The 24,555-nt window shown below is 41.4% G+C and overlaps 1 long non-coding RNA gene across 1 annotated transcript in view; it reads right to left on the reverse strand.

The window, feature by feature from the left end:
- LOC148883864 (uncharacterized) overlaps positions 1-24,555 on the reverse strand; it is a 48,275-nt gene that overhangs the window by 9,049 nt on the left and 14,671 nt on the right. The window contains exons 3-6 of the long non-coding RNA XR_016118480.1: positions 12,646-12,718; positions 6,500-6,630; positions 5,596-5,770; positions 187-327 (exon numbers count right to left, since the gene is read on the reverse strand). This is a non-coding gene — a long non-coding RNA (uncharacterized LOC148883864). The remainder of the gene's footprint in view (positions 1-186; positions 328-5,595; positions 5,771-6,499; positions 6,631-12,645; positions 12,719-24,555) is intronic.

Consider the following 24,555-nt stretch of genomic DNA (forward strand, 5'->3'; position numbering starts at 1 on the left):
CAAACCACAAAAGGACGCTCATGGCAGGATTGACATTTTTCGCAAGTGTGGTGTCATGACGCACCCCCACTCAACCCCCAAAATACAATAACACAAATATACCAAAGCCCTTCAGTTAAAATAAAAATTGCTCAATGCAACCCAAGCAACGAAAACACGACAAGAAAAACTTTTTGGGCAGCTCACATGCAAACGGCTTTTTGGGGGATCTCTCGTGCTGCCTGGCTGTCAACAGGAGGGCAAGCGGTCGCTGACGAGACGGACATGTGGAAGGGCTTCGTGACGGGAGCTTATTTTAGAAGACTTTGAATGGTTGCCTCGTTGTTCCTGAGTGACACACAAACACACACGCACATATGTGAGAAAATATATATATATATATATAAATATAAATATATTTTGTGTATTTATAAACCAAGAACAATGTCTTTTAAATAATTCTATAGCCACTCACACAATCTCTGTGGTCCGGGACATGGACACTTTTCTGCAAGCAGGTGCCGATGTGACAAATGTGTCACGTTAGCTGCCAGGAGCAAGTTGGGGGATCGTGAGGAGGCTCTCAGCAAGGGGCTGCATCTGTGCATTGCTTTTGAGTGAAAGAGCTCCAAAACTCTTACCACCGAGCATATTTGCACGATTAAGATCATAACCACATTTTGTAATGATCAAGATCGTGCCTGGAAATCACAAGCATCAATTGTTTTATTTCTGTGGGTGTATTGACGGAATAATTGAAATTGTGATCAATCTAATTTTTAATGGCCCAGCTAATTATGTTCTGACAGGTTCAAAGTTGCATAGTTTTATTTTTATGAAGTCGAGAAAGCTTAGTGCATAGAAGGCCGACCACTTCTCTCAAGCGCCGATGCATATGTAGAACTGTAGCGGCTTGGAATTGAAGCAGATTTATGTGGGGCAGATGATGTGTTTTCGTCAATGGATGCTACAGTTTTGTGTTTGCTTTCAGAATTTAGCTTGTAGCAGACGTGCACATTTCACCAAGACGTCCCTGATCCACTGGTGAAGAGGATGCTTAAATTCTCTCCTTTTTCATCTAGAACTGCTTCATACAATAAAGAGGGTGCAGAAAGTGCTTAAGATTTAATGACTGTCTGTGCCACATTATTTGTTGTTTAGATATTTGTTGTTGTTTTGACTTCAAGATGGCACCGCAAGAATGGCTGCCTTTACAGCAGCTCCTGTATTTTGTTTTTCTACTTCTTTTTTTCCTTTCCTCTTACTTTCATCACTTTTCTGCTGTGAAATGTAAAGTTCTCCACTGCAAAACTAATAAAAGCTAATTGAATCCAATCAACACAGTAGTTATGCATTTACATAAAGGCCAGTCGTGTGTTTTTAGTCCTGCTGCTATTAGCATGACGGGCGCCGATGCGAGTCGACTTGGTTTCGTGGCCGCTGGCTCCGTGACTGAGCATTAAAAGCCTGGCAGGTGAGGTCATAGTACGCAATGAGAGAAGGTTCTAGAGGCGAACGAAATCAAGAAACGTCGACAGAAGAAGGAAATTGGAATGACAAAAGTGGCCGACGTTCAATTTTGTTATGGGGCTGCAAACAAACTGATTTCAAGGTGCTTCATAAAATGATCCGGGACATGGTTAATTCAACACTTTCAACGAAAAAGCCTTTGCAAAATCTTTGACTATTTTCAGGGGGCAGATACGATGAATAAAGCGGTTCCGTTTCCAGTCTATGAGATTCCTCCAGATTTTGAAGTCACTCTGCGAGGAATTTTGTCCTTTTACAAGGTAAGCGGCTCCATTTTTTTCCACACCAAAGACATCCGTGCGCGGCTTATAAAAGGAAGGCTCTTGGGAACTCGGCCAAAAGTCTTCTCATAAGATTCAAAGCATACAAACTAGCGAAATTCTTCTTGGTAACAAGTTGGAGGAACTCCGACTGAGTTTTAGATAGTAGACATTAGTTTTTACTATGGGAGGGGGGTACCTTAGGATTGCATTGGCGGGTTTGTTTGGATGCCTCACTCTTCCGTAACCAAAACAAAGCCTCTTCATGCCCCCCTTCCACCTCCATCCATATACATGCCTGCATGTGCGTATAGTATGTCGAGGTCATTTATAGCCGAGCAGCTCATCAATCTCAATAGTGCAGAGCGGCGCAAAGAGCTGATGAAATGACAGACATGATCACTATTCGGTGGACGAGTGCAAAAGGGAGGAGGGAGGAAAGATGAGGAGGCGGATGGAGGAACAGGGGGGGGGGTGAAGGATCAGGGGCGAGAGTGAAAGTCAGGAAATATGTTGGGAAGAAAAGACGTGCTGAGTAAACAATAACAAAAAAGGCACTATAATGGCTGACTTAAGTGACAATAAGGAGCAACTGTGAACTGTACTGCCTGGTTAATGGGCCTTCACTTCACTTGCGCAGACCAATTCACTTGTTTATGTTCTGCTATAAAAACACTAATTAGCGAGACACCACCTAGCTTAGGTCTTTGCTCACCATGCATGGAACCGACCCACAGTCTGACTTCGGGGAGAACTTAGAGGGAGAAAGGCATGGCGAAGGAAATAATTGTTATATTTGTCAATTGGCTGTGAAGCCATGTTGACACAGGACAGTGCATCTTTGTCCAACATTGAAACATCAAAAACGTCCGTAAACCTAGCAAATATTTACATGGGCAAAAATTCAATGACCATGTCGCGATTTAAAATGCTCCATCACACTAATGGTCACATTCAATGTGTTTAAATAGTGTTTCAATAAATATATGGGATGCAAAAAAATGAAATAAACAAATGGCCAAGATCTTTTTTCTGGATTTTACAAGGTAGAACAAAGTAGGTGCGGATCAAAGGGGGTCAAAATGTTTTAAAATGTGCAGCGGCGTGGTGTATATTTTGCCTGCCGATGGTGTAGCTGGGTGGTAGCGACAGCAGCTGCAACGAGACGTCACATGTGCCATTCCTCACACTTCAACAGCCAACGAGAGAGCGATTTATGGACATGGGGAGAAGGACACATAAACAGAAGCGGGCGAGTTGAAATAAACAAAAGATGGGAGGAGCTGATGTGAGATAACACCGAAAAAAGAAAGTGAGGGGAAAGACATTTGCAAAAAAAAAAAAAAGCAGGGTGTGAAGAAAGTGACAATTTAACATTACTTCCTGAGGCCGCTGAAGAACCATGGCCTGCTACAGGAGATGCTACGACAGTTTTACACGGCAGTCATCGATTCAATCCAGTGTTCATCCATCACGATTTGGTTCGGGGTCGCCACAAAAATGGACATAATCCGATTCAAAAATGGACATAATCCTAAATTAGGACGGCGGAAAAACCTTCGAAGACTTGCACACTGCAAGAATAAAGACAAGAGCGCGGAAAATCCTACTGGACCCTTCGCAGCCTGCCCACCACCTTTTCCAGCAACGCCCCTCGGGCAGGCGCGACCGATCCATGCGCACCAAATCTAGCAGACATTTAAACACCGCAAGAATCAAGACAAGAGTGCGTAAAATCCTGGACCGTCCGGACGCTGCCCATCACCTTTTCCAGTTACTCCCCTTAGGTATAATGAACGGATTAGAAAATTGACGGATGAAGGAAATATGATGGGGAAAAAATGTCAATATTGGCAGCAACTACACAAAGCATCCTACTCAGTTTTTATCTAGTTTGGTTGGCTTGTGATACTAAATGGCTAAAACGATGGTACATAATTCCACACAACATGGTTGTCCATTGGTGTGTTCAGTAAAGCAGATGATCAAGTGGGTTAGCGTGAGTTTCAGGGAGCACTCTCCCATGACGTTCACGTCAACGACCCGAAAACCGTGTCAACAGGAGACCCCCGCTATCCCCAATTCAAGGCACACACTCGCACAAATATACGTGCATGTGTGTTGTGATGGATCCCAGGGGGGGCATTCTGATCCACTCATCAACCTGCATGCCGTGTTTGTTGCCCTAGTGACCGAGCTGTCATTGTCTGCTACCACCCAAGAAGAGCTGTCAATCATTCGGGTAGATTGGAGTGCAGTCTTGAAAATAGTTCAGAAGCATATTTTCGGAAATAGACTAATAATTAAACATATTTAATTGTTAAAGTTCAGGCGCTACAGACAGACTACTTTGTATTTGAATATTTGGCTCATGAAAGTCAAAGAACTTTGATGAAGACAGCAGGTAACTCTTAAATTGTGAAATATGTCAATATAGTGCCTTTGAATGGATTCTTTCACAATCCCGATGGGACACGGGCGTGAAAACACAAGTTCATCTTTACAATGTAAAGCAGACGCTGCTTCATGGCACGATGGCATGGAGAAGGGAATAATAAATGTACACATGACGAGTGGCATCTTAAATCATCTGTACTGCTTTTTTTGACATGTCAATGTATGACATCAGCACGTAAACGCATATGCATTGAGGGGTGAAAACAATTAGCGTTCGCCTTTGAAGGATGACTTCATGACTTGACGCCTTACGGAGCACTTGTTGACGTGTCAGCATTCATAAATAATGGCAAAGAAGGGCCGGGGATGGTGGGGGAATTGCATATGAAATAATTATGTTCAGCAGTAATCTGTTCTTGTTAAAAAGAAAAAAAAAGAATACAATCCCCCAGTACAAATAGAAATTGAATGTTATTCACAAAACCTGCATAATGTTCTTTTTAGAAAAAATGCTGAAAAAACTATTGCCAACAAGTCATTCTCACTTTTATGAATCTATTTCATTTTGTTTATTTGTATTTATTCATTTGTTTATTTATTTGTGTATTTATTTATTTATTTGTCTATTTCTTCATGTATCTATTTATTCATCTATTCATTAATTGATTTATTCATTCATTTATTTATTCTTTAATGTATTAATTTATTTGTCTATTAATGCATTTGTCTATTTATTGATTTATCCATTTATTTATTTGTCTATTTATTTATTTTTGTATTTATCTATTTATTTATTATTTATTTATTTAGTTATGTATTTATTTCTTTATTTGTGTTTATTTATGCATTTATTTATTTGTATATTTCTTTCTGTGTCTATATCTTATGTATCTATGTATTTATTTATGTATTTATTTATGTTTTTTCATGTACATTTGTATTTATTTATATATTTATTTCTCTATTTATCTATTTGTCTATTTATTTCTGTAATTATGTATTTATTCATTTATCTATTAATTTATTTGTCTATTAATTAATTTATGTTTTTATTTTAGTTTATTTATTTTAAACATTAATCCAAAAAGAGTGCTCATCTCCAGACATTTCAGAAAAGTGCTTGTCGTATACTTGCTTTGTACCAAAGTCGACTAAATAAATCTCTTCTTTCATAATTTCTAATTTTACCTGTGGTATTATTGGTCTTATCTTTGTGACTGCAATCTAAAGTATCCTTGAGAGTTTTGAAAGGTGCTTATAAATAACATGTATTCTTATTAATAAAAAATACCGATCGCTCCAGACTTTGAGATACCCGACATTGAAATCGTTGCGGTAACTACAGAAAAAGACTGTTTTCAACTCATTCACGTACATCTGTCAACAGACTGAAAAGAAAAATCCCACCAAGCGGATGCTCATTACTTACCTTTGCTCTTCTTCCCATTTTTTGCGACAGGGGCAGGCGTCGCTAATGAAGTGAGCGAGTCACGGGCGGTGTGCAGAGGGGAGGGAAAGGGCGGGGTGTCTGTTGAAGGGGTCGTGGGGCTAATTAGGCGAATCAGGCCCTAATCCCTCTCTCGGGCCATCCGCTGGGGTCAGGCCTAAAGAGAGAAAGGTCACAGAAACATCCGGCACACCGCATTCATGACTCCTCCGTACTGTAGACCGTGTGTGGGCACGCATGTATAAAAAGGAGGTGTACACAGCCTATATGAGTATCTGTCAATGTAGCGCCATGTCAACAAACATGCATGTGTGGGATCGATGACTGTGCATTGATCAGCGATTGCACAGTGCATGGACAGGATTTACTGTATGGGCTAAGTACACCCTCAAACACATTATAGCGGCTACTGTAGGCCAGAAGGTGCAAATCTGCAAATGTGTGACCAGCCGACAAGGACGGGGATTAACACGCATGCACATTAGCAAATGTATGGGTGCACGGACAGGAACAGTACGAAAAAGCCAAACCCGAAATGACAATTTCAGAGCTGAGAAGTGTGAAGTCAGCAGTAATTTGGTTGATATTTGGTTGGATTTGGGGGAAAAAAATGAATGCATTTTACAGACCAGAAAACAAAATGGTGTGGTGTTGATGACTCACAAATTTCACATTCTTCCTATCTAGATAGAGAGATAGCTACATACATAGATCGACAGAGGTGATAAAAAGTCTGCAAATAAATATTTTTTCTTCCCCAGCATTACAACTTGCTTTTAAACATTTTGGTTGAAAAAGTGTGAACACACTGTGTGTTATAGTTGTCCTGAGAATAAATTGAGCAATCAAACCCAAAGTCATAAAATGAATGTAAGCACACACCTACCCAAATAAAATTATGTTAGGGTCCGGCATTCCCCGATATTTTTGAAGGACGCATCTTACAGCAGTAGCCATTGCCCAAGGAGCGCCAACACAGCATGAGAGGACTTTCCCAAAGTATCAATCTGGAGAAACCTGCAAAATAATTTGCTAGGCATCATCAAGTGAAGGCACAAGAAAATGTCATGTTTGTATTGTCTTTTATTAATTGAAAAAAAAAAAACACCCCAGGGACTAAGAGGTCTCACGTACTGTATTTTGTACACTATAAGGCGCACCTAAATGAAAATATTTTTTCAAAAGCTTACAAAGCGCCTCATAATACTATTATGCGTTATGTATGGAAAACATTTTAAAATTACAACCATTGAAAGTGCCCATTATAATGCGGTGCACCTTATGTATGGAACGTTTTTAAATATGTCATTCGTTGAAGGTGCGTCTTGTATTCCAGAAAATACGAATTATTTCACCAAGAAGTGTGTAATACAGTAAAGTCTCGTTATATCGATATTCTCGGGAGTCGGAAAAAATATCGATATAACCGGACTATCCATGTATCCTATCCTGTGGCATGTAAATTTTCTCCTTGCGTTCATAGAAATAGTATCGTAATAAGCAGTACTATCGATATAACCGATATCGATATAACGAGACTTTACTGTAATTAGAAAAAAAACATTTGGGTTACTTCCAGGGGATTCTTTTACATGCATGGTGGAAATTTGTACATATGTGCAATACAACAATGATGATCTTGATGAGATTAATAAAGGTTTTCTTTTCTTATATTGATACAATCATATGAGGCTAACTCCAAAGCACAAAGCCCATTACCTTACTCCAAATGCTAAGACCCGGCAATGTGCGTGAAATATCCACCAAGCCTAAACAAGTGTATTTTGACTGCACTCTATGATGGGGGAGATGGAGGAGGAGGAGGAGGTACCACAGATTGGATTTCCACGGGGGCTTTAAAGCAGACAAAAACATCCACGCTGCCAGCGGCGGAAACGGGCCCTGCCTATGAAACACAACTCACACCCACACATACACACTAAGCATCAAGGCGGCGACCAATCAGCTGCCACCGCGTGTAGGGAGTCTGATCAAGTAGAAAACAGAATCATGAGCGTTTTTCTCAAGGAAGGAAGGAATTAACGATGATTCGTTTCAATTCTCTAATTTTGTTTATGGGTTGGGGTGAGCGTATCAGGGGTGGAGTTGGGGTACCGTATGAGGGTATGTGATGAGGTTGTAGGGGTGGTGGTGAAATAGTGTCAGTGGTTCTCAAACACACAAATCCAGAACAGGACAGATGGTTGGTTACGCAGGAAAAGGCTGTAAAAGCCCCACGGGAAAACCGTGCGGGCGCATGTACGCACACAATGATCACTTGGTGAAAGATTTCATTGGAAAATTCAAATAAAAATCCCTTTTATATAATCCCGCCCAGTAACAAAGACATGGAGATATAAAATGCGAACAAGGGAAATGACTTCACTTCCCCAAACTCTTTCCCCCACTCCCAAACTTCAATATCCTTCGTTTCTGTCAGCACCCTCAGCATCCGGGTGACGCACAGTCAGCTCCAGGGGCCGCCGACGGGCGCCAAAGGACGCATATAATCTGTGTCCATGAGCTGGAGCGTGCACGCTGGCGGCAGAGCGAGACTATCAGGACTGCTCATCGCATCAGATGCGGTCGACGGGAGGAGGAGGAGGAGGAGGAGGAGGAAGCATCGTCACTGATTTCACAAGTAATAACATGGCAACGTGAGAGCCCTTATGTTGATTCCTGGGTACAGTATGTTTGTTCTCAACTATCAGTGTTATATAATAATAATAATAATAATAATAATAATAATAATAATAATAGTAAGTTTATTACACTTTTTCTTCTTTTCCTTTCGGCTTTTCCCTTCCACAGCAAATCAGTGTCCTCCATCTTCAGAGGTTTGATTCACATGTTTATTATTATTACACAATACATCTAAAAAAATAATAATAGTAATAATAATAATAATTATTATTATTATTATTGTCATTAGTATTATCATTATTAGAATTATAATTGTTAGAATCATAATCATTATTATCATAATCATTATTATCATTACTATCAATATTTATTATTACTATTATTCCTAATTATAATTATGATTATTATCACTATTTTCATCATTATTATCATTATCATTGTCATTATTAATTAGTATTATTATTATTATTAACAGCATTTTTATCATATAATCATCATTATTATTATCACTTTGCTGCTGTGAAATGTAAATTTCTCCACTGTGAGACTAATAAAGGCATATCCAATCCAATCCAATCCAATCCAATTATCCATATTGTCATCATCATCACTCATTTAATTATTATAACACAATACATATATATAATAATAATAATGACAACAACGATGACGATTATTGTTATTATCATTATTTTCATCATTATCATTATTATCATCCTTTTTATTATTAGTATACTTATCATTATCCATATTATTGTTATTATTATCATGATATATACATTATTACAATTTGCTACAAATTAAATTGCTACAATTTACAATTTGCGTTATTACGTTATTATTATTATTATTATTATTATTATTATTATTATTATATATCAACACTATGATGATGATGCTGATTATTATTATCATTATTATTATCATCCTTATTATCATTATTACGATTATGATTATCAATATTATTATATCATTATGATGATCATGATCTATTATTATTATTATTATTATTATTATTATTATTATTATTATTATTATTATTATTATTTTGCTAAGGCTGTGTTCAGTTACGGTTGAAGCTATTAACTATAAGCAATTGCATCATGACTTGTTGCGAACAGCAAAATCTTTTTTTTCTTTTTTAAATTAGAGTGACAAGGCCGGGCATGAAGATCATGTGTTTTTTCCCTTGACAGAAAAGCCTGCAATTGTTGATTTAGAAATTGGCGAGGGTTTACTTGACTGCCTGGCCAAAACAAACCCTATCGAGAAAAACAACATTTTCTATTGAGGTTTTTCTTCTTCCTTTTATGATAATCTCCATTTTCTACCATGCACATACACGACTTCCTGTCTACCTTCGTTTCCCACGACCGACCTCGCGGCAGGGAAGGACACGCCGTTCGGATGCTAATGTAGCATGAGCTAGAAACACCAAAACACTGACCGCAGTGTATGTGTATACGTGCGAGTGATATCATTTTCCCAGTGCCGCTGCTGCCCGCACCTTTCTATCCGTTTTACATCCGTGACCAAATAAACATGGTTCACACTCCATCACGAGTCACACATGCACACGGTAATTGAAATAGAACAACGTAATGGCCTCTTTTATGATTTCTTTTTTTGGGGTCGCCGACGTTCCCACCGCCCTTCCCCATATGTCCATCACACTTGGGTGACTCATGGGCAATGTGAAATGCATTATGGGTTTGATACGACAAAAAATATACTGTATATATATAGGCGCATATAGGACTTCACACATCAACATCTGGAGCCCGAAAGGGGAAATTGGGAAGTAATCCAGTTGAAAGAATTCATGTTACACCTCTTCTTCACTCCTAAAAAAAATCGCAGGTCGCTAAAATATGAATCCTGTACAGGATGTTTGTAAAAAAAAAAAAAACATTTAATAATTAAACCTAAGAACCCAAGAATTAGCAATAGTGCAAAAAGGCATCAATCGGTAATAATCAAAATCAACAGAGTTCCGTTTTGCGGTGTCAAAATAACTCAAAATGTTTAATTGTGGGCCACGACACGTCGGGCTGTTGACAATCTCCTCCAGATGGGCGGACGGGACGTTCCCATGCCGCCACTTTGTCTTGCCACTAGTTTGTTTTCTCTATGCGTGGATATCCAAATTCCTGGTGAACGTCTTCCGTCACATGCCCGACCATCCGTGAAAAACACCCTCCCAGACACCCTTGTAGTGCCTTCCTGAACACAAAACGTTTCATCACTCAAACACACAGCCAATTCAATGCACACAGTGCGGTGAGTAACTGGCCTTGAACTCTGAACCCATGGGTTGTAATTTCACGGGCCTGAAGGGAGAATTTGGCCTTCAGTCTTTCAGCCCGTGATGAGAAAAAAGGAGCGTCAGCGCAGAGCGCCGATGCGTATGTGGATCTGCCGCGGCTTGGAATCGAAGCGGATTTACATGGGACAGGAGATTTGAGACTGTCACTTTTCGTCAATGGATGCTACAGCTTCGAGTTTGCTTTCAACATTTAGCTTGTAGCCGATGTGCACATTTCACCACGACGTCCCTGATCCACTGGTGAAAAGGAGGCTTTGATCCTCTCCTCTTTCATCTAGAGCTGCTTTACCCAACAAAGAGTGTGCAGAAAGTACTTAGGATTGAATGACTGTCTTTCTGTCGTCATATTGTTTTGATTATTTTTTTACTTCAAGATGGCGGCGCTGGAGTGGCTGCCTTTCCAGTTTGTTTTTTTCTACTTCTTCCTTTCCTTTCCTATTCCTTCCATAACGTTGCTGCTGTGTAATAATAAAGGCTAATCCAATTTAAAACAGATTGTTTTCTTACAGACAGTGTGTTGTAGGTGTTCAAATACCTGACATGACATGTTGTATTTGAACACCTACAACACACTGTCTGTAAGAAAAGAATCTGTTTTAAATTAGATATCAAGTAGACAGGATGAACTTAATACTACTAAAGGCTAATCCAATCCAATCATCTTCCCATTCTTATTGAAGACAAGCCAAAATGACCAAAACAAACAGTCATTCACTGGATGATTTGATGACTTTAAAATGAGCAAAACGTTGAAGACAGAAACCGAGCGATGTTATAACTTTCATGAACCAAATGGCAACACTGGTGAAAAGGACGCTTTGATTATCTCTTCTTTCATTTAGAACTGCTTCATGCAACAAAGAGGGTGCAGAAAGTGCTTAAGATTGAATGACTGTCAGTGTCTTTGTGTTGTCATATTATTTTGTCACATAGTTTTGTTGTTCTTTTGACTTAAAAATGGCCCCGCGAGAGTGGCTGCCTTTACAGCAGCTCCTGTATTTTGTTTTTCTACTTCTTCCTTTCCTTTCATCACTTCAATGCTGTGAAATGTAAATGTCTACACTGCGAGACTAATAAAGACTCATCCAATCCAACTCCCTGCATATTGAATTTAATGCAGACGTCATTGATCAGCTTCACAAGATAGAGTTTGATTTATTTTGGTTTTATTTGCCAAAAGCAGTAGCAACAATCCTGAAGTGAAATATTGAAACAGCATTTTTTTGTGCTTATTAAAAAAAAAGCAGTAGTGATGAGAGATTTACCACACAGAAATATCTTCTGTCGTAAATCAATGCCATTTGTAATTGAACTTTAGGATCCATCTATGCCCCCATTATTTTCCCAACGGTTCCTCTTCAGTCCCACGCCGCATTCCACATCTTGCATTAGCGTTGACTGTCAGCTTTACGATGCACGGCAAACTCAGCGCAATTGAATGAAAAGCTTACTTTAAATGCGGCGAAAGGGGAGAGAGAGCCTCGGGAGATTTGGATGACGGGCCAATGTAAGCTTTATGGTCTGAAACAACGCTTGGTGGACCAGAAAACGGGAGATGGAACCAAATTTCCTCATTACGTTGACCTAAAAAAATCCCAGCTTCTCCCTCGGTTTATGTGCGCTTTCATTTTTGTGTAGGACATTTCGTCTTTGTAAACAATAGACCGCTAGAGCACTTCTGAGCCTTTAAACGAGTGACTAGCGATAGCCGGAAAGTGAAGCAATGTGCTGTGTATGAAAAGGTGGATGGAAAATGTAAATAATGCATTTTTTTCTACCAGTCTACAAATGACAGATTTTGTCGAAGACTGAAGAGTGTAACTCAAAAAGGGGTGTTAAGGAGTACCCCATGCCCCCTCCGCATTCTCCCAGCAGGCTTATCAAACACGGCGCAACTCCCCGGGCCTGCCAGAGGCCAGCCTATCGCCACAGGCGTCATCCAAGCGAGAGATAAGCGCTCGCCGCCGATGAAGTTCGCACTTCGCACTGCGTAATTAACGAGCCTGCGGGGGTGAGTACATTCCGTCGGACGTCTGTCTCCGAGCGCGCAATCAGCCGATTACCTGCGAGACGAGGCGGCGGTGGGCGAAGCAAAGCAGAACCGGCCTCCAATCCAGAGTTGAGCCCGTCGCTGACCTTCCGTTGAGTGCAGAGACAGGAAAATCACAAAAGGGATAACAGATTAGAAGAGTACAGTGATCCCTCGCTACTTTGCTGTTCACTTATCGCGCATTCAGTTCATCATTCATTCATCATTTTTTTTCAGGGAAATTTTTTTGGAGAATTTAAAAATAATGCAGAATGACTCAGAGGTTTTGTACATGCTTGAGCTTAACTCATTCACTGCCATGCACAAATTTATTTGGGAATTGTTTTTTTTCTTGTTTGGGTGCCGATAAAGTGCTGGCCATGGCCTCTGGCAATGTTTTTCCCTGCCACAAGGGGGTGGCATCTCCTTCTTTCCATGTTACTGCTCTGTTCCAGCTTCAGCTGTTGTTGAAGCACTATATACACCGATATGTATATGTATTGCATTGTATTTTGGACAGTCACCCTCAATTCAAGATCATATAACTTCAGAACCATATAATTTAGGAATTAACTATTTTTTTCTGATGAAAAACGAGAGTCTAAGGTTTCTAATGCTGCATTGAATGTTTATGTCATCCAAAAACTCATTTGTGCATCCTGGAATTTGAGTGACAATGACAAAAACCCTGGCACTGGAGTGGACACATTTTTGCAGGTCTGGCAGTGAATAGGTTAATTGGTTCCCAGAACCAATTAATTCACCCAATGAATTCACCCAATGACAGCACAATATCTCATGCTTTACAGGCATGTGGATTGGCTGTCCACCTTCTGAGCCCTGCCCAACACCCCCTTCTGTCTTATCACATGGGTTATTGTTACATACATTCCCGATTTATGAACATTCACGTTACAAACAACAGTCTATACACAAAAATTTTTTTGTAGTAACATATGTAGTATTCTCACCAGTTGTACATGTACATATCATTATGGAGCATATATTTGATTAAATGTTTATTTTTCAGTACAGTCCAATACAGGTTACTTATACAAGCCTTGAACATATTTATATAAACCTTAAACATACTAATAATCCTTAAACATACATTCCATACAAAATATAGCGCTGAAGCAACTTATGAACAAATTCAACTTACGAACGACCATTTGAAATGTATCTCGTTCGTAAGTTGAGGATCTTCTGTATATACAGTAAAGTCTCGTTATATCGATATCGGATATATCGATAGTCCCGGTTATATCGATACTATTTCTATGCACGCACGGAGAAAATTACATGCAAACAGGATCGGATATATCGATAGTCCCGGTTATATCGATATTTTTTCGGACTCCCTTGAATATCGATATAACGAGACTTTACTGTAATTCTATTTCGCGGATTTTTGTCCATCGTGGGTGGTCCTGGTCCCCATTAACCATGAAAAACGATGCATTAGTGTATTCATTTGTCAGAAAAAATACATTTATAACATGGAAATTTCACTGCTATTTTGTCATGTTGCGTTCTACAAGTGAGGCAAAAACCACGAAAGAGGTTGTAAAAGTCACCAAACATTGTGATCAAATCCATTCATTGCTTAGCCCTACAGTGAGTTGTTGGATTCCATCATGGTTGCTTGCCGGCTGGGCGAGGCGGTGCTTATTGAATCACGGTGAAATGGACCAGGCCCGCCAGGCGCTCTGAGGCCTTATTAGTTCAGATTTACAGCCTGCGAGAAAACTGGCGAGATGGGACGTAGGGATTGAGGTGCTGGGAAATCAACCGTAAGCACTATCAGCTGTTCATCCCATCAGGAACACAAGATGAGAGGCAGATAACCTATTGCTTGACATTAAAGTTACTACACCGACCAAAAAAAAAGAGATTGTGCTATCATGAATGTAAAAAAAAAAAGCACCATTTTAAGGTACTTTCCACACGGAAACAAGCAATGACGCAAAACAGCTCTCAGCGTAACTGTGTGGCCTTAAATGAGATCTTACGCAATCTGTCCACAATATAAAATAGTTTCCAGGTGTTCTAACATTTCATCTGTGTCATGTTTTCATTAAATTAGTCGAGACAATGAAAATGAAATCCTCTACCTGCACGTATTGGCAGATGTTTGAAGCACAATGACTTATTATGTGGACAAAAATATTACTTTTCCTTTGAAAAGGTACAATTCCTACATGCAGGATGTAACACAAACGTCCCCAGCTAATGCACCGTTCGCATCCTTTCGGAGCATTGACGAAGCAAATGGTGTCAAAGCTGACAGAGTGCTCAACATATCTGCCGTCTACGTGCTCTTATCGGGCGTCTAAGCGCTTGAGAGGGTGAGAAAAATCAAACCGCCGTCTCTGTCCAGTGTCTCTATCACGGCCCAGGACGTCAGCGTCTGGCCTGATAGCGGTTGTCGCATGCTTGAAGCGCAAGTGTGGCTTGATTTATGAGCCATCACGGCGCGAAAGCTTGTCATGTTGCTAATTCCGAAGTAGGTACAAAGAGTTTGTGTCAAACCATGAATGCTTATGGGGATGCCGGTCGCACTTCCAAACGAGTAAAGATCATACAGCAACTTCTGCTCAAAACGACTGTTGGATGACCAAAAATACCAAAAGGCCTCAACCAGGAAGTAGTCGAGACATCTGAGAAGACAACTCTTTGACATTTCCTGTCATTTCGGACTGAACCTACCCGCATACCGGCCCCCCTTCCGGATCTGTGCTTTGCTGCGTTCTTATAAGAGAGATCTACTTCCTGAGGTCTTCCAAGGCTAAGATGGCGCACCACCGAGAAGAAAAAAAACACAGAGGAAACGACGTCTAAAGCTATCACCTATCAGTAACAAAAGTAAACACTCGGTGTGCACACTATGCGAGTGAGTTTTCATACAAGAATCCATCAATAAGGTCTTTTACAGCGGGGATTCTTCATCTCCCCTTCATCTTGACTTCTTTCACTGCTTGTCTCATAGCAGCAGAATGATGAGTCTCGCCGACTCTAGGGCTCATAAATTTGATAAAACGTCTCTTCATTAATACGACTCCTCTCTTTCCTCAACGGCGTCTTTCCGCTGTTATCTTGAGGACGTACAAACCGGGCCAGTAGGCTGCGATTGGATAAACACAGCGAGACGGAGAGACCGGAAGTCCACATAGGATACAACACAACTAGGGATAAACATGTCAGTGCCATTTGACTGTCATCACTGGACAGCTTTGTCGGGATTGTGCTTTTTTGCGCCTGTAATGGACAGCATTTTACAGTGTGTGGAACTGTCGTGCCTTGGAATTGAAGCGGATTTACGTGGGATAGAAGATGTGAGACAATCTCTTGGTGAAAAAAAACGACCCTGAATGCAAAATTTGGATTAGACTGAATTGGATTAGCATTTATTAGTCTCACAGTGGAGAGATTTACATTCCACAGTATCAAAGGGATGAAAGTATGAGGAAAGGAAAGGAAGAGGTAAAAAAATATATATACAGGACCTGCTGTAAAGGCAGCCACTTTCGCGGTGCTATCTTTAAGTCAAAACAACATGCTAACCTATCATGACATCTCGTTCATTAACGTCATGTGAACATGTGGAACGTAGGTGGAACTATCGCGGCTTGGAATTGAAGCGGATTTACGTGGGACAGGAGATGTGAGACAATCTCTTTGTCTTACGTCAATGGATGCTACAGCTTCTTGTTTGCGTTCAACATTTAGCTTGTAGCAGACGTGCACATTCTACCATGACATTTCCGATCCACTGGTGATAAGGACGCTTTGATCATCTCCTCTTTCATCTAGTTCTGCTTCATACAACAAAGAGGATGCAGAAAGTGTTTAAGATTGAATGACCGTGTCTTTGCGTTGTCATATTTTGTTCTTTTCACTTCAAGACGGCTGTCTTTACAGCAGCTCCTGTATTTTGTTTTTCTACCTCTTCCTTTCCTTTCCTCTTACTTTCATCACTTTGCGTCTGTGGAATGTACATTTATACACTGCGAGACGAATAAAGGCTCATCCAATCCAAATATTAAAAAAAAAAAAGAGTGATTGTAAAGTGGCAACGCACCCTAAGAAACGTTCACTATTAAGGCAATCACGCCCTCTCAAATCCCACCCCCAATTTTATTGACGCCTTGCTGATGATCCAAACAGTTATTTGACCGATTTTTGCGGTCGGTGTGTGCGAATCCCATCCAGTTCTCTCACTCGCTTCGCTTCCTCGTAACTTTATGTGGACTTGCGGTCTGGAGGTTTTGGGTTATTCCTGAACACAAACGGCGTGGAACAATCTGAAACATTTTAACAGGGGCGTCCTTCAAAGGGAAGTTAACTCTCTGGTGAAGCTCGTTAACAGACACGATCCGGATTGGACCCAAACGCTTTGGCGTTTTACGGGCTGTTCCCAAATGGCAGTAGATATTTTGAGCTTGCGGGCATATGTGCCCGATATCTCCCGAGTTTTGGGGGGTATTGGGATGGATAAGAAAGGAAATGTTCATCTTTCAAATGGATCGCATTTAAACACGTGCACACTTTGTTCCTTTTAAAGTGTTGCATCTGATTTTGCCATTTTGGATCTTAAAAGAGCGCCCGTAGTCATATCATTTAAGACTTTGCCCCTCCCCCCCCCTTGTTCTACGTCTTCCCTTTCTTCATGTCACACATCATTCTCTTTGGGTATTTGTCGAAAGTCCTTTTCATCTTTGCCGGTTTTGCGGTAACGCACATAAAGCTCGTTAGCGTGCCCAAGCGCCACATGGTTATGCAGCGTCCAAACGGAGACCTCTGCCGAGGCAAAGCTCCTCTCAATATATATTTTTTCGGACTTAGAGAATTCACGATGATGCAATCTGTAACTCAAATGCCCTGTCAATGTAAAGCAAAGTAAGCAGTTTGGCGGAACGTCATCTCTATAACTTCACAGGACGGTTCAAAGGTTGGGAGGTCACAGCCCCGCTGACTGCTCCTGCGACCGAGAGTCAATCAAGCGGCCGTCAAAGGCCTTGTGTGAGCACTTAACTCTATTTATGTGACGCAGGCGTGTGTGAGGACAAAGCCTTGTCAAGAAACTAATCATTTTGATGATGGAGGGGGGACAAGTGAGGAATGGATGAAAGCCAAAAAAAAAAATTGAGGGGAAGAAAGGAAGGGGATGAAAGTGAAAAGAAAGTCAATGGAAAAGCAAACAAGGAAAGTAACAAAGGCAACAATGCAAAAGTCAAAAATGGATCAGAAATGAGCTCACCAATTCTAAACTTACAAGAGCAAAAAAAGAACATAAGCAAAAAAATCAAGTGGCAATAATCAAAGAGCAAGCGGGTAGAAGCACGCCAGTGTCAACAATAAATCAAAACATATCTACAAGATGAAACCAGCAGTCGCAGACATCAAATCGCCATTTAGTCATTTCGAGCTCAAAAAGCCCCCCTGATCGTCTGATGCTCAACTCACTTGTGTGTTTCCCCTCAAGAAGCCCCTCCAGGTGAAAGGACTGCCCACTGGGCCCTCCTTGCACTTTTTAGCCACTTCAATTTCCTTCTTTCACTCGACACATGTGGTGACGGCGCACACACACACACACACACACACACACACACACACACACACACACACACACACACACACACACACACACACACACACACACACACACACACACACACACACACACACACACACACACACACACACACACACACACACACACACACACACACACATTCAAACACACCCACCTCGTACTGCTTAAAGGCAATGCCTATCCAACTATCCAAACAGGAAGACGGCCTCTGCCCCGGCTGCAGATGAGGCTTCAAGGGTGGAGATTTCATTAGTCGCGGCTAACAGGCTGATTATGCGCTTGGGCGCACCTGTAAAATTTTACTGAATATCAATCTTGCTCTGGCCCAGGTGAAAGTGTGTTTTTTGCATGTCCCCACTATGCACTCCTAAATGTCAGAATTATATGCATGCATTAAATAACACTCCCCAACCACTGTTTGCATACCAGTAACAATGAAATAAAACCAGAACATTTCCACAAAGTCTGGACACACCCAGACTAGGATTTCATGGTTTTTAGAAAAGGGGAGGTGTTTGTTTTTCTAATCTGCGGGCAGTGAACGAGTTGGGGTAGCAGGTGGGTTGGGGTCATTGTGTCAATTTGTAATGTACTTTTGCTGGAACTGCGACCACAGAAGATATGAGGGCGCCAAAACGCTGAACAACATACTAAATATATAGCTCCAAGCAGAGGAGGCCAATCTGAACCCCTTTCATCCATGTCATGATGTGACGTTGTGTTGATTCACAATTTGCGAAATCTTATTTCTGTGGCTACGCAAGCTGGAATTATTGTTTCCCCAATTGGGTTTACTGTAAACAGGTCATAAATATTTTTTGTTGGCGGATTAAAAATAAACGTGGCATGTAGGGGTCCACGTAGAGCATAAACAAATTCTCCCCTGTTAGAGAGCTCAGCATCAAAACGTTGGCAAACATACAGTCGCAGCAACTTTTGGACCTGTTCGGAATGCTCGCTTTAGCTCCGCCCCCCCTCCTTCATCCGAAATGGGTGGATGGTGGGCCCACGTCCTGTAAGGTCATCGAGCGGCAGAGAAGCAAATGGTGTCGGTTCCCTCAACGCCAGGGCAAAGTTCAGAGGGGGACTCTTACGACAGCACTTTTTACCTACAGCACGGACACATAAAAGCCTGCTTTTTTTACGGCCACAAATGGCCTGCCAGTTTTGGACGCTCCCCCTCGCCAAAAAACACGAGGCTAATGAATTCAAGAAGTATGATGTCATCATGAAGCCAATCGAGATTTAAATGCGGCGCTGCTCTGCTGCGCTGAACAAGAGGGGGAAACAATAAAAGATGGAATCGGCGTTCGATGACGGCAGCTATACGATCCTTTCAAGATGACCTTTAACCTCAGATTGATGAACATTTCAGCAACAATTGCACAGTCCGTTTTCAAGTCAGGGCATGAAATGCTTCTTGGTGAACAAAGATGACCCTGAATCAAAAATTTGAATTGCAATGGATTGGATTCGCCTTTATAAGTCTCACAGTGGATAGAAAAACAAAATTCAGGACCTGTTGTAAAGCCACTCTCGCACCCCCATCTTGAAGTCAAAACAACATGCTAACCTATGACAGCGTCTAGTTTATTTACGTCATGTTAAAGAACAGTCGTGGCTTGGAATTGAAGCGGATTTACTTGAGACAGAAGATGTGAGACAATCTCTTGGTGAAGAAAAACGACCCTGAATCAAAAATTTTGATTAGATTGAATTGGATTAGCCTTCATTAGTCTCTCAGTGGATGAGTTTACATTTCACAGTATCAAAGTGATGAAAGTACCACGAAAGGAAAGGAAGAAGTAAAAAAACAAAATACAGGACCTGCTGTAAAAGGCAGCCACTCTCGCGGCACCATCTTTAAGTCAAAACAGCATGCTAACCTATCAGAGCATGTCATTCATTTACGTCATGTGAGTGAAACATGTGGAACTGTCGCGGCTTGGAATTGAAGCGGAGTTGAGTAATTACAACTCCCGCCGTCACCTCGTGATGCAGGGGTGGGGGGGGGGGGGGGTTTTACAAGACAAGATGGAGAAAGGTTAGCTTTGGGGGAAAAAATGTTTGGATGGCTTTCAAAATGTTGGATTTCGAATTCGGTCCGCCGATTGCGACTGCAAAGTCCCAAGGCTTCAATAATCCTGCCTTGAATCGAGTTCACTGCAAACTGCCGTCACCTTCACTCGTCTCCAACTCAGTTGAAGGTCCGCGAGGTTAAGAAAATAAAAAGACGTTGGACTGTTACTTTGGCAGCGGAGGCTTTTTCATTTTTTCCCCGCGCCCCGGTCACAAAAGGCGCTCCCTCGCACAGACGTGCTGACTGCGGTGATTTTTGTGGGCGCAGTGGACCGTGGTGCACCCTTCACCACCGGTTGCTCCCGTAGGCGGGGGTGTGTCGCTCAAGCGGAGAGGTCACGAAAAGCCATCTCGCCGCATCCCGCTCGGCGGAGGCTCGCAAACTTATCACAATGTGGCTAAACCAGGTGGCGCGTCAAATAAAATCTCAGATTTCTAGTTGCTTTCGCCATGAACTACAATAAAAGAAAGCAAAAAATAAAAAATACAAAGACTCAGCGTGGTTATGCTGACAAATTTGCAATCCAGGAAATGGGATGCCATGACTTTAAGGAGATAATCACTCCAACAGGTGTTAGATTATGAAGGCAAGCGGGACCCCGAAAAAAAAGACAACATGCACAAGCATTAACACAGCTATGACAGAGTAGATTCTAAAAACAAAACAAAAAAAGCCAAGTGTTGCCATTTTCAAGACCACATCGCCGCATTCGTTGATTTTTTCCGACACCTCCTGGGACCATTTTTCAAACCAACATCTCAGCATTTTATGGACTGCGAAAACAGACAAGTAAATTGATTTGACACCATTTTGCACACTGCTGAAAAGACACTCAATCACGCGGAACCTTTTCCAAAGAGCAAAGTGCACTTTTACACCTAAAGTCAATTCATCTCCAAATTTTGATCCGACGTATCCAAGCCACAAATACTTGTCTGGAATCACCTTGCTAAATATTAATCTATCAAGTATATAAACATATCATGTTCCGATATCTTCTTAACATTCACATTCTTTGTAAATGTTTTCACTTATCATCCTTATGGTAAATTTCACAAAATGGCCACTTTGAAATCTGTAACCTGAAACTCCAAACCAGCAACTGTCGCGTCCGCATGCCGTTATCCGAAAGTCAAACGACTACATATTGTTGCTCTAATCCAAACAGTTTGACACCAATGACGAAGAAATACTTTGACCATCTGGAACAAATAATTCGATCCAACTTTTATAAACTTTATCTGGATTGCACAGGATGTCCTGACGCTTCACAGTATGAAGGTGCCGGTGTTGGCCAGTGGGGAGTGTTTACACACTTGTGCTACCTCCGCCGCCGCTGCACATAGACACCGTCGCGTGCGCACAAAGACACGCACACACAGTGCCGGTGTACCTCCTATCCCCCCTTTGCTTGCACATCTAATATATCAAAGCATCCCAGTGTGGCTGCGGAACTCAGCGAGGCCGCCTTCATTTCCGAGGCAGGAATATTCTTGATCTCTCGCACTCCAACACTCACAACGCAAGGTGATGAAGGACGGTGCCCCCAGCTGATTCGTACACTCGTTTCCCTGACACAACACCTGCAATAACAACACACACATACACACACTTGTGTTGTTGAAATAATAGCAAATTTTAGTTTCATTATATAAAACCCAAATTAGATAGACGATGACAATTTGTAATATATTTTTTTAACTCATTCACTGCCATCCCTGAATTTATTCGGGAATTGAAAAGGATGACGTGGAGCGCCATTCCCGAATTTGTTCGTTTTTTTTTTTCGTGCTTGGGTGCCGATAAAGCGCTGGCCATGGCCTCTGGCAATGGCCTCTGGCAATGTTTTTTGTTTGTTTCCACAAGGGGGCAGCATTTCCCCCTTTTCCATATTAGCGCTTTGTTCCAGCTTTTGCTGTTGTTAAAGCACTATATAAATAAATATATATATATTGTATTGTTTTGTACAGCTGCCCCCATTTGAAACTCAGATAACTCGAGACCCATATAAGTTCGGCATTAACGCTTTTTTTCTGATGAAAGAAGAGAGTCCACAGTTTTTAATGCTGTATTGAATGTTTATACAGTCCTAAAACTCAATATTCTCGCAATTTTTAGTGAAAAATGACAGAAACCCTGGCATTGGAGTGGACCCATTTTTGCTCATTGTCTATCAGTGAATGAGTTAAAGGGGAAAAGTTATGGAAACAATATTTTTAATGCCTGGACAGCCTTTATCAGCCCTTTTTATGAGATTAAGGCAGCACTATGGCTAATTTACATACTATTATTCATAACACGAAGATCTTTTGTACATAATTTGAAAACGAGGGTGGGCGAAGATTCATAGCCATTTTCAAGCAACTACCACCAAATCGCAGGCTCTGAAAGACTACATCGAAGCCAACGGGCAAACTCGGCGTGATTGGAGCCGGAATTCCGCGAATGTAAAATCCAAAGCACACGCGTGGGCAAAATAGAAGAGTCACTTGATTTACTCTGAAGCGCAATATGGCCGTGAGTAATTGCCGTGGCCTATCTTGACTGATAAAGCCTATCTGGGTCCACTTCCGAGTGAGCGGCAGGAAGGAGGAGAAGGAGTAATAAAAAGATTAGTAAGAGGGGGAAAACAGTGGAGCCATTCATGGAGAGGCTTCCTCTGGGAATGTGGTGCTTTGTACCAACAAGAACGGTGTGAAGGCGTGCGCGTGTATATGTGGGAGTCAGAGAAACACAAAGCAAGTCAAGCAAAAATCATCAGAATAGGTGTCGGAATCCAATCGAGCGAAACGCGGCGTATGTATTTGATCCATATGTAGATACATGTGTGACGGGTGTCACAACAGTGACTGTCTTCATCTCCACGATGCTGCCGTATTTATGAAGACGAGACGCGTGGATGTGTCTTTTTATTTCTTTTATTTCTGCAACACAGTATGGCAGAAGGGATGGGTGAAGTCGCATGGGTTTCGTCTTGTGATTAACCTGAATCTCCTCGAGATTGTTCTCAAATGCAAAACATTGTAGATAACAAAACAGAATTAACAACGTGTGATCGTATAGTGGTTATTTACAGAAAAAGAGAATACAACACAAGTTCACTGTTATTTACAAGATGTCCCTGAACGCATCATGGGCGGAGACTCAGCAGAACACGCGGTGCGCTTGTAATGGCTTGCGCACAGTTCAACCAGCCACGGACACTCACGGGCAAATGAGACACGACACAAGAAACTAAATATTGTTCAATAAAAACGAAATGAAACAATTATTACCTGCAACACAGTATGGCAGAAGGGATGGGTGAAGTCGCATGGGTTTCGTCTTGTGATTAACTGCGCAATAGAAAAGCACTATGAAGCTAAGTTCCACTCGACAAAACGTGAAGTAAATAATGACACAAAAAGTAATCTGGACTCGAATGAATAAGGGAACTAATTAGATAACACTAGACAGTAAAAAAGGGGAAACAAAATAAGATATTGTCATGAAAATGCGCGTTAATCAAGACCAACAGAAAATTGCAACTCACCCTGAATCTCCTCGAGATTGTTCTGGAAACTATGGGCGGGACATAGTGCCACACTGTGCGCCGTTGCGTCACTTCCTTCATAATTTAATAATCTAAGCGCACAACTCCGTTACATACACCCCCCTTAAATTATGCAGAAGTGAGGCAACATACACACGGAAGACAACAGAAAGACCAACAGGCACAATAGACAAGGTTATCGGGCAAGGATGTACAAGAATGCTGTCTAATTATGTCACTCATCTGACCAACTACGTCAGGTGACTGGAGTAAGGGATCTGTCGCCGGTGTGTCAGGGTCTGTGTGCTCGTCGGAGATGCACTGTACTGGGTCTGGGAAGGAACTCTGTCCCCACTAACATAAGTGGCCTCAGCTCGCACCTGCCCATTCCCCTCTGTACAAACTACATCACCCTGCATAGCACTACATAACTGTGACAGACTGGAGAAAGGTATCTGTTGCTGGTGTATCAGTTGTCTGTGCGCTCGTCGTAGATGCACTGCACTGGGTCTGGGAAGGAACTCTGTCCCCACTAACATAAGTGGCCTCAGATTGAACCTGCCCATTCCCCTCTGTACAAACTACACCACTCTGGATTGCACTACACAACTGTAACACGGTTGGGAAGCCTCTACCTCTACCAACACACTCATTCAAAGGTGTGCTACTTGTTACTTGTAAGGAGCTCATTCTTAGCCTTAACACACAAAAACACGTACATGAAAAAAAACACACT

The sequence above is a fragment of the Hippocampus bargibanti genome, linkage group LG19 (genome assembly GCF_051943395.1).
Source record: "Hippocampus bargibanti isolate YZ-2025 linkage group LG19, ASM5194339v1, whole genome shotgun sequence".
NCBI lineage: Eukaryota > Metazoa > Chordata > Actinopteri > Syngnathiformes > Syngnathidae > Hippocampus > Hippocampus bargibanti.